Source organism: Atractosteus spatula, chromosome 8 (assembly GCF_055471065.1).
Source record: "Atractosteus spatula isolate fAtrSpa1 chromosome 8, fAtrSpa1.hap1, whole genome shotgun sequence".
Classification (NCBI taxonomy): Eukaryota; Metazoa; Chordata; class Actinopteri; order Semionotiformes; family Lepisosteidae; genus Atractosteus; species Atractosteus spatula.
The window spans coordinates 62,231,801-62,246,910 of NC_142713.1; the positions used below are offsets into that span (position 1 = coordinate 62,231,801).

At 41.5% G+C, this 15,110-nt stretch overlaps 1 protein-coding gene across 15 annotated transcripts in view; it reads left to right on the forward strand.

Annotated features, from left to right (window-relative positions):
* The first annotated feature begins 221 nt into the window (after positions 1-221).
* ppfibp1b (PPFIA binding protein 1b) overlaps positions 222-15,110 on the forward strand; it is a 58,032-nt gene continuing 43,143 nt past the window's right edge. For 9 of the 15 annotated variants that reach the window (XM_088922980.1, XM_088922982.1, XM_088922981.1 and 6 more), the window contains exon 1: positions 250-386. The gene's annotated coding sequence lies outside the window, so the exon portion shown is untranslated. Of the gene's footprint in view, positions 387-15,110 lie in introns of all 15 variants that reach the window. The other 6 variants (XM_088922988.1, XM_088922994.1, XM_088922995.1 and 3 more) reach the window with 2 other exon arrangements.

Here is a 15,110-nt window from a genome sequence, read left to right on the forward strand (position 1 = left end):
ACCGTCAGGACTGCACTCCTAAGTGAAGCTCCGCTCAACTGCAGAACTGAGCCCACACAGCCAAGTCCTAGGTGGGACTCTCCCAAACTTTGGAATGTTGGACACCACGTGGTACAATTTTACTACTCCATTGATTGGGACTCGTATCCAATCTCGGCACTTCTACCGGAGAAGCAGAGCTTCCCAAACCAATCAGATGGGAAACAGGGCGGGTTGTGTGCCGGCGATGACGTCCTCGCCCCGTTAGATCCCAGGTTTTCCGACATGGCGTAAGAGAGGAAGGGATTAGGGACGGCGAAGGGAAAAGAGTGTTTTCAAGAACGACCGTGAAAGAATCTCGCCGCGGAGGATTTGCTTATTCGAGGAGTCTTGTAAGGATTTTGTGGGTGAGTGTGCTGGTTTGACGTCCACTGTCTTCTCAAAGCCTTTCATCCGATGAACTCTGTCCGTCTCTTTATCCGTTTTCCAGTTTTTACAGCTTTTTTCGGGTCTCATCTGCAGCACTTCAAACGCGAATTCGCTCGAAACTTTTAATTGCGGCGATAATACTGAATGTCTATACCCGTCAGGCGAAGATGAAATCAAGCATGTGAACGAAGGTGCTGCAAATCCCAAAACTTCCAGTATAATAATTTCCTTTATTTTTTTAGGTGTAGGGGTAGTCTCTGCCGAATAGCTTTTCACTTAAGTGTTAGTCATTTCTGAAGTCTTCAGCGAAGTTACCAGTCAGATGAAATCTATGTCTGTGACTACACCGTGAGGTTTAATGACCTTTGATAGTTTTCGTGACAGACTTAATTTGTTAATGCTGTTTATTTAGCTTGAAAGATTGGACCGAAGTTTTTATTTCTGTGGGTGTCGAACCATAACATACAAACATTTTTTTATTTCATTAAAGGCTACACCTTTTTGGTCTCGCTTTCCAGCGTTTATGAAGTCGCAAATGTGGGAGAATAGACGTCGCCAGGTGTATTTTAAAGTCTAGACTTTTTCTTAAGCAGAAGTGTTGGGTTGCGCACGGACGCTTGGAGGCGGCTATCTGATGAGCGCCGTGCTGTGAGGGTGTTGTACTGCGTGCTGTATTTCCGTATGTTTTAAGCAGGCGTCTGTTAAAGAAAAATGGACCGGGAGAGAAGGAAAAGCTGGCGTATTCTGCTTGTTTTTTACCTGAGCTTCGATATCTCTATCAGTCGACCCGTTTTTATCTGGTGCGCAATTGACCGACAAGCCACAGTTTCGCTGGGGTCCTCTGGCCGCCTGGGGCTTTTCAGCTGCTGCGCTCCACGTTAACGGCACCTCCCCAAAGTCTTTAACAAACAGTAACAGTGTGTCTTTCAGTAGTACGCGGAATCCAGTGGTCTGCCTCTGCTGATTAATTTTAATAAAGCGTCAGTGTGTTAATTCTCAATTTACGAAGTTTTGGAGAGCATTGTGCAAAGTTAGACTGGAGGGGTTGGAATATGAAACTCGCCAGTTGCCTGATGTTGTAGCCGAAATAATGTAATTATCATCTACTGTAAGTGTACCAGGCACAACACTTCTTAAGCCTTTTTTTTTACGAGACCTCTGGCAAACCATAGAGGAATTGATGGCAGTATTTAACATTTTAAGAAGTATTTCACCTTATTGGGCACTTCCTAGCAATCTTGTTTTTTGGGTGGTTTTGAACGACTTCCCCCTAATTTCTTGTGTGTCAAAGGTAACATGGTTTGTTTCAGTAATCGTAATCACTATAACTGTGTATTGTGTGGAAATTACAGTTCCTTCCCAGACCAGACCCGAGACAAACTTGTGAATGCCTCTTACCAGCTGTGCCCTGTTTCTGAACTGTTCCATCAATCTTCTGTTTTTGGTGTGCACCCTGGTCGTGCTTATCATGTGACTGAAAAACCCTGTTTAAATCGCTGACATGTTTGCTGTTTATTACTCTTATTAGCAGAATCCTTTTTTCAACATGAATTAATTGCCCCGCACCAAAGTGACCTATAATTTATTTGCAGTGATAGTATAGATGGTACAGTATAAGCAAAAGGTAATCTATAAATATAATAATTCAACATACAACCAAAGATAAGGTTATTTTACTACAGAACAGTCTGAATTAGTCTTTGAAATTGGTCCATATAAATATTATTTTATACTTAATATAACTATACTTATACTTTATGTAATGTAATATGATTTAGGTATTTTCTTATTGTCTTGCACATGTACAGTCAGTCACCACATCTTTATTGTTCCTCAAGAGCTACTACTTCTTTTAATGTCTTAGTTTTTGGTGGCTATGGTACCATTCAGTATTGCATTTAACTAAAAGGGAAAAAAATAGAAGTGCGTCATTGCAGTTTGTTAGTTTTTATCTGGTGGTCCTATTTATAAAAGTCCATGAGATAGAACATTTTGAGAGCACGTTCCTGGCTTTATATCTCAAGCAGAGAGCGAGTCTCAGTTCACTTGGAGTGCTGTACCCCTTGTAAGTCAGAGTACTGATCCTAATCTGAAATCTATGAATGTGCTGTATTCGTGTTTTACAGTGTCATAAGTGTTAATGGGAAATCTTTTCATAAAAAACAACACATCACAGTCAACGTGTGCTTTCTATTTTAAAATAGGAATGACAAGACCTATTAATGCTGCTGTGTTGCTGATACAGTATAACCCCTGACATCTCTTCAGTGTTCATGTGTGTCTAGAATGCAGTACATTTCTCTTCCTATATTTAAATCTGCACCTAGAAAGCTGTTTTTGTGATTCAGGTTTGTTTCAGGTGGCAGCCTTCCAGTGTGACATTTACAGTACAATTTATGGATTTAAGATGAGGTTTTTAAGTTTCTGTTTTTGTCTCCAAACTAATCTTTCTGGCTGTCTCGGTTGCAGACAGCTAGCGATAGCCAAACACGTGAGTAGAACATACATTATAGACCTATCCTCAGAGCTGAGGCTGCAGAGCACTTGGGAATGTTTTCTTTTCCGATGCTCCAGCATGTGTTGTGTGTTTGTGCCATGATAGCTCAGATTTCCTGACAGTGCAGCGCACATTGACACTGACCATTTTTTGGAACAAGTTTGCAGTTTGCCGTCTTGAAAGGATCGCAGATCACCCAAGGCTAATGATCTAATTGTTTTTATCTTGGAAGGTAAAACTGTGAGGTATTTGAAGTACCCGTAGGACAAAATGTTTTTTATATCATGTACACAACAATCTCTATTTAAGAGATTTCCAGTGCTACGTTATTTAATGATTGCAAGTCTGCGTTTCCAGCCTGTCACCGATCCAGTCTTTAAAAAAACCCCAACTTTTTACAGATTGTAGTATTTTGTAGTTGGTTATGGTATATTCCAGATACAGGAGAGAAGAGTCTGCAGGCATTCCATTAAAGCAGTGCTCTGAATAGCACAATAGGATCAGTTAATGTTCTTCAGGTTTGCCTGTGCAAGCTGTTCAAATCAGTGAAAGCTCCAGGACTGCTGGCAGAATTCTGGGCCTCAGGTGGATCGTATTCTGCAAGTTAAGTGTCTATCAATAGCTTGGTAGTTTGGAGCCTTGAATTGTGATATGAATACAATGATTGGTAGCTGTTTTATTTAACACAAATGATCATGAAATGAATGGCTTATCAGTGGTGAAATACACACCAGAGGGCACAAGTGGAAAAGATCTAAAAGTGCATTTAAAACTGGCAAGAGGAGGATCCTCTTTTCCCTGTGGATTGTGTGAACCTGGAAGAAGCCACTGTTTCTCTCAAGAAACAGCTGGATCGAATCCTCGGATTTGTTAACTTCTAACTGCCGGACGAACTCGATGATCTGGAAGCCCTCCCCTAGTTTAACTGTTCTTGCGTTTCTGATGCTGCACTCTGCCCAGCAAGCTGTGTTTGTGGCTCTTTTTGACAAATTCACAGCTGCTGAACCATTTGTAATAGATGTCAGATTTGTTTGTAGGCTGATGGCAAAGCTGAAAAAAATATTTAAAGAAGAACTTCCCAAACCTAGTCTGTGTGCCTCTTTAGCATTTATCCAAGATGATGTCTTCACTAACTAATTATACTCTTATTTTGAGTAATAAAATATTTACGTAGCTCAGCATCTTCAAAAATGGTCTATATGTGACGTTCAACTCAACAGTCATTCTTCATTGAGAATTCTCCTCTGGATCAAGCACAGACAGTCCCGTGGGTTGGGTAGGAATAAAGCAGTCTAGGACAGTTTATGATAGGAAGCTTTTCTTCAGACATGACTATGGTTTAAGAATCACTGTTTCCAGAGACTGTTTTTATCGGATGAGTAAGATTTAAAAAAAAAACATTCAGCACACAATGAAAATTTACAAGATACGCTATACTTATATTCTTAAGTGAGTCAGTTTTTCTATTGATCGTGGTGAATCGTATATCGGTATCTGAAATCTACAGTTTGTATGCTGTGTAAAACATAAATGTTCAGAAATCCTCATCAGACCACTGTATCCAATCTAGATGTTTCCCCAGTGAGGCCTGCCACTGTATGCTTATCTTAATTTACAAGGTAAATCGCTTGAGCACATTCTCCTGTGCAGTGAGGACTACACTGCAGGGCATTTACAGGAGCTGTTTGAGTGGCATACTTGGCTCAAGGATGCAACAGCAGAGCCCTAACCTGCCAGTCTCCTGTCCAGATCCCTAATCACTACTCTGCACTGCTGCCTGAACTTTCAGAATGTTTTACTATACAGTCGCAGATTCTTCCACTGCAATCTCCTTTTGTTAACCCCTTTGATGCACAAAGCCATGCCTTTCTTCAAATTTCCCCCTGGCATTTCACAATCATGGCCTCCTAATAATCCCCCTCTATGTATTGGCTTCATCACTCTTCCCCCCTCCCCACTGAGAGCTGGTGTGTGGGGAGGATTCTGGTGCACTGTGGCTGCCGTCGCATCATCCAGGTGGGGTTGCACACTGGTGAAGGGAAGTCCCTGTTACCTGTAAAGCACTTTGAGTGGAGTGTCCAGAAAAGCACTATAGAAGTGTAAGGAATTCTTATTTGTTGTATACAAAGGGACAACAGCTGTTTATTTTTCTGAGCATTGTGTGAATGTTTGCTGAAACCACACTGGAGATTCCTCATACCTCCTATGCTTTGGGGGGGGGGGGGAAGTCATTCACCAATGGAATGTAATTACAGACAAAATGACATTCCGCTAGTAAACAAACTGGGCAAGTCTGCAATTATGCTACAGTGTGCTCTGCTTAGCCAGAGCATGTCCTCTTCCTGCTGTGTGATGTGGCATTCTGTGGTGACCACTTGCACAGATCTGCACTTCTTGTCCTGGCAAGAAATAACCCATAGTGAGTCAGTCTCTTCACACGTCTCCTGCTGGAATCTAGAGCTAATGTGTTGTGTGATATGGGAAAAAATGGATATCATTAGCAACACTTTTTTGACTAATTGCACTGAGAAGATTCTAGCCCTGTAGATTCTGTAGTGGGGTTCTATATGGTTTGTGATTTTCTACATGAACAGTGATGTAGGCTTTGAATCAAGACTCATCCATCAAAATACAGGTATGGATGTCACTTCTCAAAAGTGACATGGCAGTGAGCAGTATCAAGGCAAAATCTAGCAGTTTATAGATTTTACTGGAATTTACTAGGAATACTGTAGTTTATATTGTACCAGAGTTTTAAATGAAGGAACAGTTAAGACCCTAATGTTAGAATTCTAGTGTGAGAATCCTCTTTGCAACTCAACTGCTTCACACTGATGTGATTAGTGTACTACATTTCCTTACGGTGAAGTCAAATGGATGTTTGATTTTTAGCTAATTCATTTTTGTAGCCAGATGTATCAGCTATATTTCCTGCATACAAGCTTTCTTAAATATAGATGCAGACTGTAAATGCACATTCTGATGTTGTGGGCAGGTCAAGAGCTGCATCTTCAGCGTTGAGCCAACATCGGTCCAATTCCCATTTAGACTGAGTGAATGTGCTGATGCAGGTAGATTTTTATTTAAGCGCCAGTCTTCACACCTGTTGTAGAAAAGCAGCTGAATGTATGACAGGTGAAGGAAATCCAGATATAAACTTGCCTTTATCAAAGGACTGATTAATCTCCTAAGATTAGTTAAGTCTAAACACAGGCAAATGGGCGATGCTGGCAGCCTGGGTTAGTTTTACTCACCTTTTGGCTCTTAAGCTTTCTTTAGGTGTGTGATGCCTTTCCTAAAGGGGCAGTGTATTTGCCATTTCCACCTTGGGTACTACCCCTGTCTCGATCAACTGTTTGGAAAGTTTTGTATGAATATCATCTTATAAGACAAGTGTGAGAATACGATGCCATCTGAGACTGGTGGTTTAACCTGTAACATATTAGTACAGAAGAGACAGATGTGGTAATTGATTTAATACAGAACTTTCTTTCCCCAGCCTGGTCTGCTTTCCTGATATTGTGAAGTTTTTGTACTTGAAAGTTGTAACCTTCAAAGCACCCAATATCATGACCCCAGTTCCCTTTTGGATCCCACACCTTCATTCTTCATTCTATGTACAAACTTGTACTGTAGGTATTCTGCAAGAGTGCGTAAGGAATTATAATGGAATAGCTCTGAAGAACAGCCTCTCTCATGCTTACAGTTCCCCATGTTAATAGATAAATAGCCTAAACACCTGTAGTATCAGGCTAGTAAAAAATCTCATGTGTAATAGTAGCTCACATGCAGTATGTCAAAGACCATGAGCATATTCATCCGATGGAATTTTCTCTCACTGGAATGGATAATAGTTTAATCTAAATAATAATAATACTGTGTCCGAGTCTAGCCCATGTTATTAAAGATGTTGCATGAGGAGTTTTCTTGAATGATTTTGAACACTTGTTTTCCAGTGACCTTGCATGGTGATTGCTTTATTCAAGGGCATTATTGTTCATGATGAGTGGATTGTTAACTGACATGTAGTAGAGGTGACATAAAGGGGCTTCATCTTGCTGAAGCCACACAGTCTTATTGTCTTAAAATATTTCTACCCAATGCTGCTTTCATTAAGAATTAAGTAATGACTGAAATGAGACTTTTTGGGAAACAATATTCCATCTTATGATTGAGGCTGCTTTGTTCAACATTGGTCTTTTACAAGGGGGAAGTACTACAAAGTAGGCCTTTATTCTGACATCAGTAGTCATTGATCAAGCCCTGTGCAATGTTTAAAAATTGTCATAATATTTACATGGGAAATGTCCAGCAGTATAGAAAGTGGAAGGAGTGGAAGGTTCTTGAATTGAGAGTTGTAGTCGGTTTGAAACCTAAGGGAACAGGCAGTTCCAAACAGGTCAGTAATTAATGTTAATTAAATTAAAATGTATTCATTCTTCCATTTCTGTTGCGGTAATATCATACTGGTTCAGCTTAGAGACCAGATGTAACCTAGCCAGCTTGTCTGGACCATGGGAGGACACTGCAGGACATGCAAACTCCATATGGAAGGTGCCCTGAGCTGAGCCTAGGACCCAAGAGCTGCGAGACAAATCTGAAACCTTGCTTCTCGCGGAAGTAACATGGGCATCTTTTCCTTGGCACACAAACAGGCCGTGTGCAAACTTCGTAAAGTCTTGCAATGAAAGGGGCAGAACATCCCTTCAAAGTTCCTGCAACTAGCATGAAGTGCAGGTCTCTCTCTGCTCAGATTTCCTAAAGATCTGAACAGACCTTTTATTTTAAAGATTTTATTCTACAGATCTAGACCAGAATTTTATTTTCTATTTTGTCATAGGCTGCTAGATGTTCTTAATGTTCAAATATTTGCACTCCCGGGTGCCTCAGAAGTGTAATAAAATAATTTGGGGTGCAGGGACAGGCAGGGGAATTGGCAGGACATCTGTGAGGCCTGAAATGTAGATCAGCTTCAAAGAATGCAGATCCGTTTGATGTACAGGACTGTAGGTCTGACTTGTAAGCTGTTTTTTTGCTTTTAATGTTCAGGATTTTCACAATAAAGAGGATCCCTCCAGTTGAGCCTGCTGGCTGTCGGGTGATTCCTGTGCTCCTCGTTAGTGTGAGCCCTCATCCCATGTTTGTGTTTTGTTATGTATTCATAGGTTTTGAACTTGTCGGTAGTTTAGTTTTATATCAGGATTTCCTCTAACCACAGTGTCCTGGAATTACCAAACTTGTCATTTAGAGAAGCATAATGACTGCTAACGTAAATCTAACCTTGGGGGACGTAAATAGATCCAGTGGACGTGGCTTTTTAAATGCTACTTTAAGATATGCTATAATGTGAATAGTTTGAAATTGGTTTCCCTATAAAAAGAAGTTTCTTTTTAACTGTAAATTGTAAGCATTAACTCATTGCGATTAGCTCCTGTGTTCTCCAGCTTCTTTTCTGTAGGAAACTTGGGTTTATTTTCCCAATATAATAATATTCACACGTAGACCTCAAGTGTTAAAGTGTTCGTAAAGAGTCCAGATAGAAGTTGTGCTGTATTGAATTTCTGGGTACAGTGTGTTTCTGCACACAGTTTTTCATGGTGAATAGATCTTTTCACCCTGTCAGTGCCAGACCTCTGTCTAAACTGCATTGACAATACATTGAGGAACTTTCTTACAGAACCCCAAACACTTAAGTGCTTTTAATAATAAGACTTCATAAGGGTCATGTCTTTTTTTAAAACACGCAAAAATAAATGTCTGCTTAAAAAAGCATTGTAAAATTTTAGAACTATTGCTTATTTTTCCATCATTTCTCACCCTTACTAGCTTGAGCCAATAATTCTGTTGCGACATTTTCAACATTTCGAGCTGTGGTAGTTCAGATGGCAAGGGCGTCTAGCTCCTGACCGGAAGGTCCCGGGTTCAAGCCCAGGTAGGGGCAGGTGATGTAGCTTGCTCGAATTCCTTCCAGATGGCTCCCAGGTCCACTCAGCCTGCTTTCCAAACGAGTACTGGGGGTTAATCCTTCCGGGAGTAATAGGCCAGCTGGAGTGTGATGCTGACCACATCACCTCCACCTCCAGAGTCGGATGGTTGAGGAAACGCTTGCTTTGGCGGTGTGCTTTGGGTCATCGTCATGTTGAAAGGTGAACCATCTTCCCATTTTCAACTTCTTGTCTGAGGGCTACAGGTTTTCTTCAAGAATTTGCCTGTATTTTGCACCACCCATCTTCTCTTCCATCCTGACAAGTGCCCCAGTCCCAGCTGAAGAGAAACACCCCCACAACAGGACGCTGTCAACACTGTGCTTTACTGTAGGAATGGTGTTCTTTCAATGGTAAGATGTATTGGGTTTTCACCAGACATACTGTTTTGCATTCCGGCCAAAATGTTCGATTTTGGTCTCATCTGACCACAGCAGCTTTTGCCACTTGGCCACAGAATCTTTAAGGCGCTTTTTAGCCAAACATAAACAAGATTTGATTTTCTTGCGACCCTCCCGTTTTGGCCAGATTTGTGGCATGCTTGTGATACTGTTGTCACATACACACAATGACTAGTCTGCCTTAAAGGCCTGAAGCTCATTCAAAGTTGCCGTTGGCTTCTTGGTAGCCTCTCTGATCAGTCTTCTTCTTGCTCTGTCATCCAGTTTGGGGGGACGGCCTGATCTAGGCAAGGTCTGGGTGGTGCCGCTTCTTAGTCTTGTCTTCAAGACTGTGCTCCATGGGATACTTTAAGCCTTTGAAATCTTTTTATACCCATCTCCTGACTTGTGCCTTTCCACAACTTTCTCAAAGTTCTTCTGAAAGCACCTTTCTGCCCATAGTGAATTCTTTGTTTTGAAATGCACTTCCAAGCAGTGGAATCCTCTAGGAACAGCTGCTTTTATTCAGGACTTATCAAAATCACCACAATATTTTGCACAACAGGTGGGAGCCAATTAGTTTGTGTGATCTGTAAGGTGATTGGTTATACCTGGTTAAATTTATTTTTTTATTTTCACAGTGTCATACAACAAAAAGGTACAAATTTTGAAAGGGGGTAGTGACTTTCTATACCCACTGTATATCAATTTATATATATAAATTTGTTCTGCCTGAATGAACTGCACCAACTCTCCTTCCTAGAGGTTTTCTCTATGGAACAACCAGATAGAGATCTTTCTACAGTTCCAAAGCAAAGCTCTTACAAGAACTGTTGTAAGCAGTAGGTAAATTTATTGTACAATAAAATGAGTAATTGCTAGTCCAGACAATCTGAATGAATTTTGTATTGGAACATATTTTGTTTATGCTTTTCATTTAAAATGTATTTTAAAATATTTCCTCCCAGCGTGTAGCCAAGACCTTGCAGCGCTGTTTGGAATTTGGAATGTTACCTTCTCCATGTGGAGAATTTCTCGCAGGGTCAGAAAAAATTTAAAAATCTGTGCTTGTGGTGCACATGCTGTAGCTGAGCTTTGGAAGGCAAGCACTGATTTTTTTTTAAATTGGTATAAAAATATCTGTGTAAAAGCAGGAGCAGTTCTCACTTTCATCCTGGTAGTAAGGGGTTTAAAATTAGAGCACTTCCCCTTCTCTTACATCTGAAATAGCTGAAGGTTATTACAGATCACCGAACAGCAGCTGGTCACACAGACGCCCCAGGCATGTCCTGAGCAGTCCGCTGGGCAGAAACAAGGCATTCTGACTAGGACATACAGCGACGAGCGAAGTTAGACGTGAAGAAGAATTCATTGGTGCCTCCATTTGTTAGAGTGCAGTTTCTATGCCAGGTTGAAGGAGTCTCGTGAGGGGAATTTAAGAAAGGTCTTTCCCAGGTGACAGATGGCTCGATCTGATTAATATTATACGGTACAAAGAAATGTCACCTGCTTGGAGCGGAAAGCTAATTACCTAGCCTTTCTAAAACACAATATGTGAGATTGATTTTTGACACACATTTGAAACTTTTTTTTTCACAGAAGCAAAATGAGTTTGGGTGCAAGCTGAATATTGACTTGCTTTTAGTATACATATACAAGACCTAAGAAAACTGTAAGCTTTGGCTGTACGGTCAGTTCTGTTTGTCACATGGTCATGTGAAGACTGAGCTGTTTTTGTCTTATTTATTATTTTGTGAATGCTGTATTAACCTCATAATTAAGAGGCATTTAATTGTAACTCTTAATAAATGTGCTATTTTAACCAATTGTACAGTAAGGGATGGACAATTTTTTTTGACAATTTCAAGAGATGTTGCCAGTGGCTGTATCACCCTGCAACGCACAACTGGCAACCCACTGGAGCTCAGCAGGTGTGAGCCTGGTCAGTATCTGGATGGGAGACCTCCTGGGAAAAACTAAGGTTGCTGCTGGAAGAGGTGTTAGTGAGGCCAAAAGGGGGCACTCACCCTGCAGTCAGTGTGGGTCCTAATGCCCCAGCAGGGTGACAGGGACACCATACTGTAAAAAGGAACCGTCCTTCGGATGAGAAGTAAAACCAAGGTCCTGACTCTCTGTGGTCACTTAAAATCCCAGGGCATTTCTCGAAAACAGGAGTGTAACCGCGACGTCCTGGCCAAATTTCCCCCTGGCCTTTACCCATCATGGCCTCCTAATATTTCCCATCTCTGAACTGGCTTCATCATTCTGCTCTCCTCCACACTGATTGCTGATGTGTGGTGAGCGTTCTGGCGCACTATGGCTGCCGTCGCATCATCCAGGTGGGGCTGCACACTGGTAGTGGTGGAGGGGATCCCAATCTACCAGTAAAACGCTTTGAGTGGAGTGTCTAGAAAAGTGCTACATAAGTTTAAGCAATTATTATTAAATTTAAAACTTTAAGACATTATCCGTTCTTCACTTGCAGCCCTACTCAGGATCTGAACGGTTCCTGTCAAACTCGAACCCATGGAACAAAATTTAAAATGGAGGCGCTCAGAACTACAAACAGACAACATTTCTTCATACAATACAATGTCATCGTAGGGGTTTGGGAACAAAGTATCCAGCCATGCTGTTGAGCCAGATTCCATAGGATCCTGCAGGAAATGGCTGAATAAGATCCCTGGATCAGGCATGCACTAGCAGCCCAATGCTAGAAGGGTTATGAACTTTCTTTCAAATGGGAATACAGTAGTCAGAGAACAGGTAGGGTAGTGCCGTGCTGTTTCGATTGCTTCTGGAGACTTGCTGTGTGTAACTGCCCTTCATGTCCTGCTTTGTGAGAAGCACAGTAATATAAATCATGGGGGAGCCCAAGTAAGTTTTACCCTATTACTTCGTATGAGGTAAGTGCTTTCTGTAGTAAAACCTACTTCAAATGTTACTTGACTTCCTCCCCATTCAGGGGAACTACACGATCCAAGAGCCTCACTGGAACACGCGGTTGGTGTAGAAAAGAGGAAGTTCTGCTTCTGCCTTCAGCAGCTCTTCTGCACTGAGAGAGGGTCTCTGGAGCTGCAGGTACAGGGGCTGTGATACCGCTAACGGGTTCGGACCACTCATGACGGTTCTGACAGTGCCAGCTGAAGTAAGATTTGTTTTCACAGAGTGAGTGGTTAGATCTGTGGGCAAAGAAGGGAATTCACTCTTGACTTTAATTTATGTGCAGACAAAAGTGATTTGGTCATTTGATGTTCAGAATAAAATAACTACGTGATTTGCCTCAACCGTTTTCTCAAAGACAGGAATTTCCATTTTGCTTTCTGTTATGAAATGGCACTGAATTATTGTTCAGTTGTGTATTGTGAAGTGAGGTTTCACATCCGGATATAAGAAACACATTTCATTTGCTAGTGAAAGATACCCTTTCTGTCAGTGAAGTTTATGAAGCTGTTCGACAGAGGCTCAGATCATACTGGTGGTCGTTTCAGGGCATCCTGAATGAAAATATGCTTGTTGTTTTTAGGCTTAGCGACTTTGGTTTAGAAAGTCTTGTATCTTGTGTTTTGCAAACATAGTGATGGATGTAAGAGGCGACAGATACAGTGTTTTATCTTTGCGTCCGCCACGGTGAGCTCTTGAGCGCGATGTGAGCGATGCCATGACTTTCCCCTCACACCACTGTAAATCAGACAACCCCTTTACCTGCACAACAAATCTTTAACCTGGACTTCCTTTTTAAGTTTTTAATTTACTAAGTGTCCAGCAATGGTTTAGTAAACCCAACTAAAATTAACTATTAGAATGCACTAAATGTGAGTGAGGAAAATGGCAATTTTAAAAGGCTGTGTGGTAATTTGAAATATTTTGTGTACATTTGCTACTCCCCTTGAAAAATTCAAGGAATTTGTCTTCATTCATTCACAACATTCTTTATACTTGGATAGTAAATTCTTTCAGTGCATTTAGCTTCTGCACTGCTGAGCTGGCTTGAATGTCTTTAAAGCCACAAGCTCAGAATGGCCCTTGCAGTAATAGTATAAAATACCTCCATTATGCTCTATTTGTTTTCTGAAGTTCTGGCAAAGCTTCCTCATTTAACAATCGCATAAGGAAAGGTTCATGTTGCTTTCAAAGAGGCAGGAAGAAAAGCACTAGTCAGAGGTGTGGGTGGCAAGCTGCACATTGAAGCATGGAACAAAGAGGTTCATTCCCCGCCAGAAGGTAAAAAGTCAAATACTTTACTGAGTACATGTACATGTACTGGTACAATGGAATTCTTACTGACAGAAAGTCTCTCAATTATTAGTTTAAAAACACAAAGTGCAGACGGTGCATCAAGACGATAGACAGTACACAAGTAAACAGTTTGAATGGAAACAATGCAGACATGTAATCAATGACAGCAGATGTGCAATAAATAAGAAATTACAATGAGTTAGATGGTGTAGTTGTGGTCTGAGGGGCATGGCCAAGTGTTTGCCAATCACTCTATTGAAGAATCTGGTGGTCAGTGTCTCATATCTCTTGCCTGAGGGCAGTGGGGTGAAGAGCTTGTGCCTGGGGTGGTGACTGTCCTCTGTGATGGAACTTAACATTTCAGCTGAGGAGACCTTAAGGTTGAGGAGGGGGGTGTGGCAGGGAAACCAGGAAGATCAACAATGAACAAAGGCCAAGGCTTCATCCCCCTGTTTTTGCACATGTGAAGAAGTCTTCCCAGCCAGATCATTGTGTATTTTACTCTTCTTACTTTCAGTGTGGTGTTAACTCTCCTTCTGCTGTTCTCGGAAGCCTGGTGTTCAACAGTTAATGTCAATTTCTTTTACACTTCCAGTTCCCTCTTTCAAGCCAGTTTGAGTTTCTTTACATTCACAGAATTGAACAGGCAACTGGAGTGCAGGGGAAAGGAAAGGTACCCGTGTACCCGTCTCCCGTTTAACGGCCAGGTTCTCAAAGCGCAGTAGCAATACTAAATCTGTGTAGACCTGGTGTCTTAAGGATTCCTGCCCAAACTCTGCTGCAGTTCAGTGCTCTTGGGAGCGGTGTAGTTGAGGCTGGGAGGGGTGTTGTCAGCCCTTGGCCTGTCTTGCACAATTATGCCAGCCCTTTCTGTGGGCACGCCAAGCCAGATGATCCGCAGGGAGTTAGCCTCCTGTGACAAGAGGCAGACTGCAGTTCAGTCGGATTTGACAGAAGACTTACAGCGGAGAAAGGTTCTACATGAGAGATGAGCTGAGAAAGAGTTCAGTGGGGACAGCAACTAAAAAAACCAGAATAATCATAAGACGGAGGCAACATGCTAGCTACGTATGCAGAAAGAATTTCCATAATGGAAGTATTGTCTACAGTATTGAGAAGTCTTTCATTGCTTGTACAGTGATTGCATGATGTGTGTGTGCGCAAGAGTGGAGGCAGCTGGTGTGGTGCTGTAGACGTGCAACCTCTTCTTTAAACTGTGCAGGGACTGAGAGTTAACTCCCCGCCACATCTCTTTGGAGGAAAGAGATTCACTTTATGTACTGGTAATAAAAGTTCTTCTAAATCAAGTTTCTCTTTTTATTGTCCTAATTTTCAACCCTAAGCCTAAGGCAGAGTTTTACAGTGCGCTTTCTTGAGTGCTTTGAGTGTTTAGGCTGAATCATCACAGATTTCTGAGGCAGGAAAGTCCCACAGAAGAAAGTCGTGACTAGGAGAGCTGCATTTATTGTCTGTCAATGCCTGAAGGGAACTGAAGTGATGGATAATGTTTTTAGGGAAAGGAAAGGCTCAAAGCCATGAAGGGCAATTTCTTGTATTCAAAATAACCTAAAAACTTACCTCTTAGATGATTTGAGAATTCAG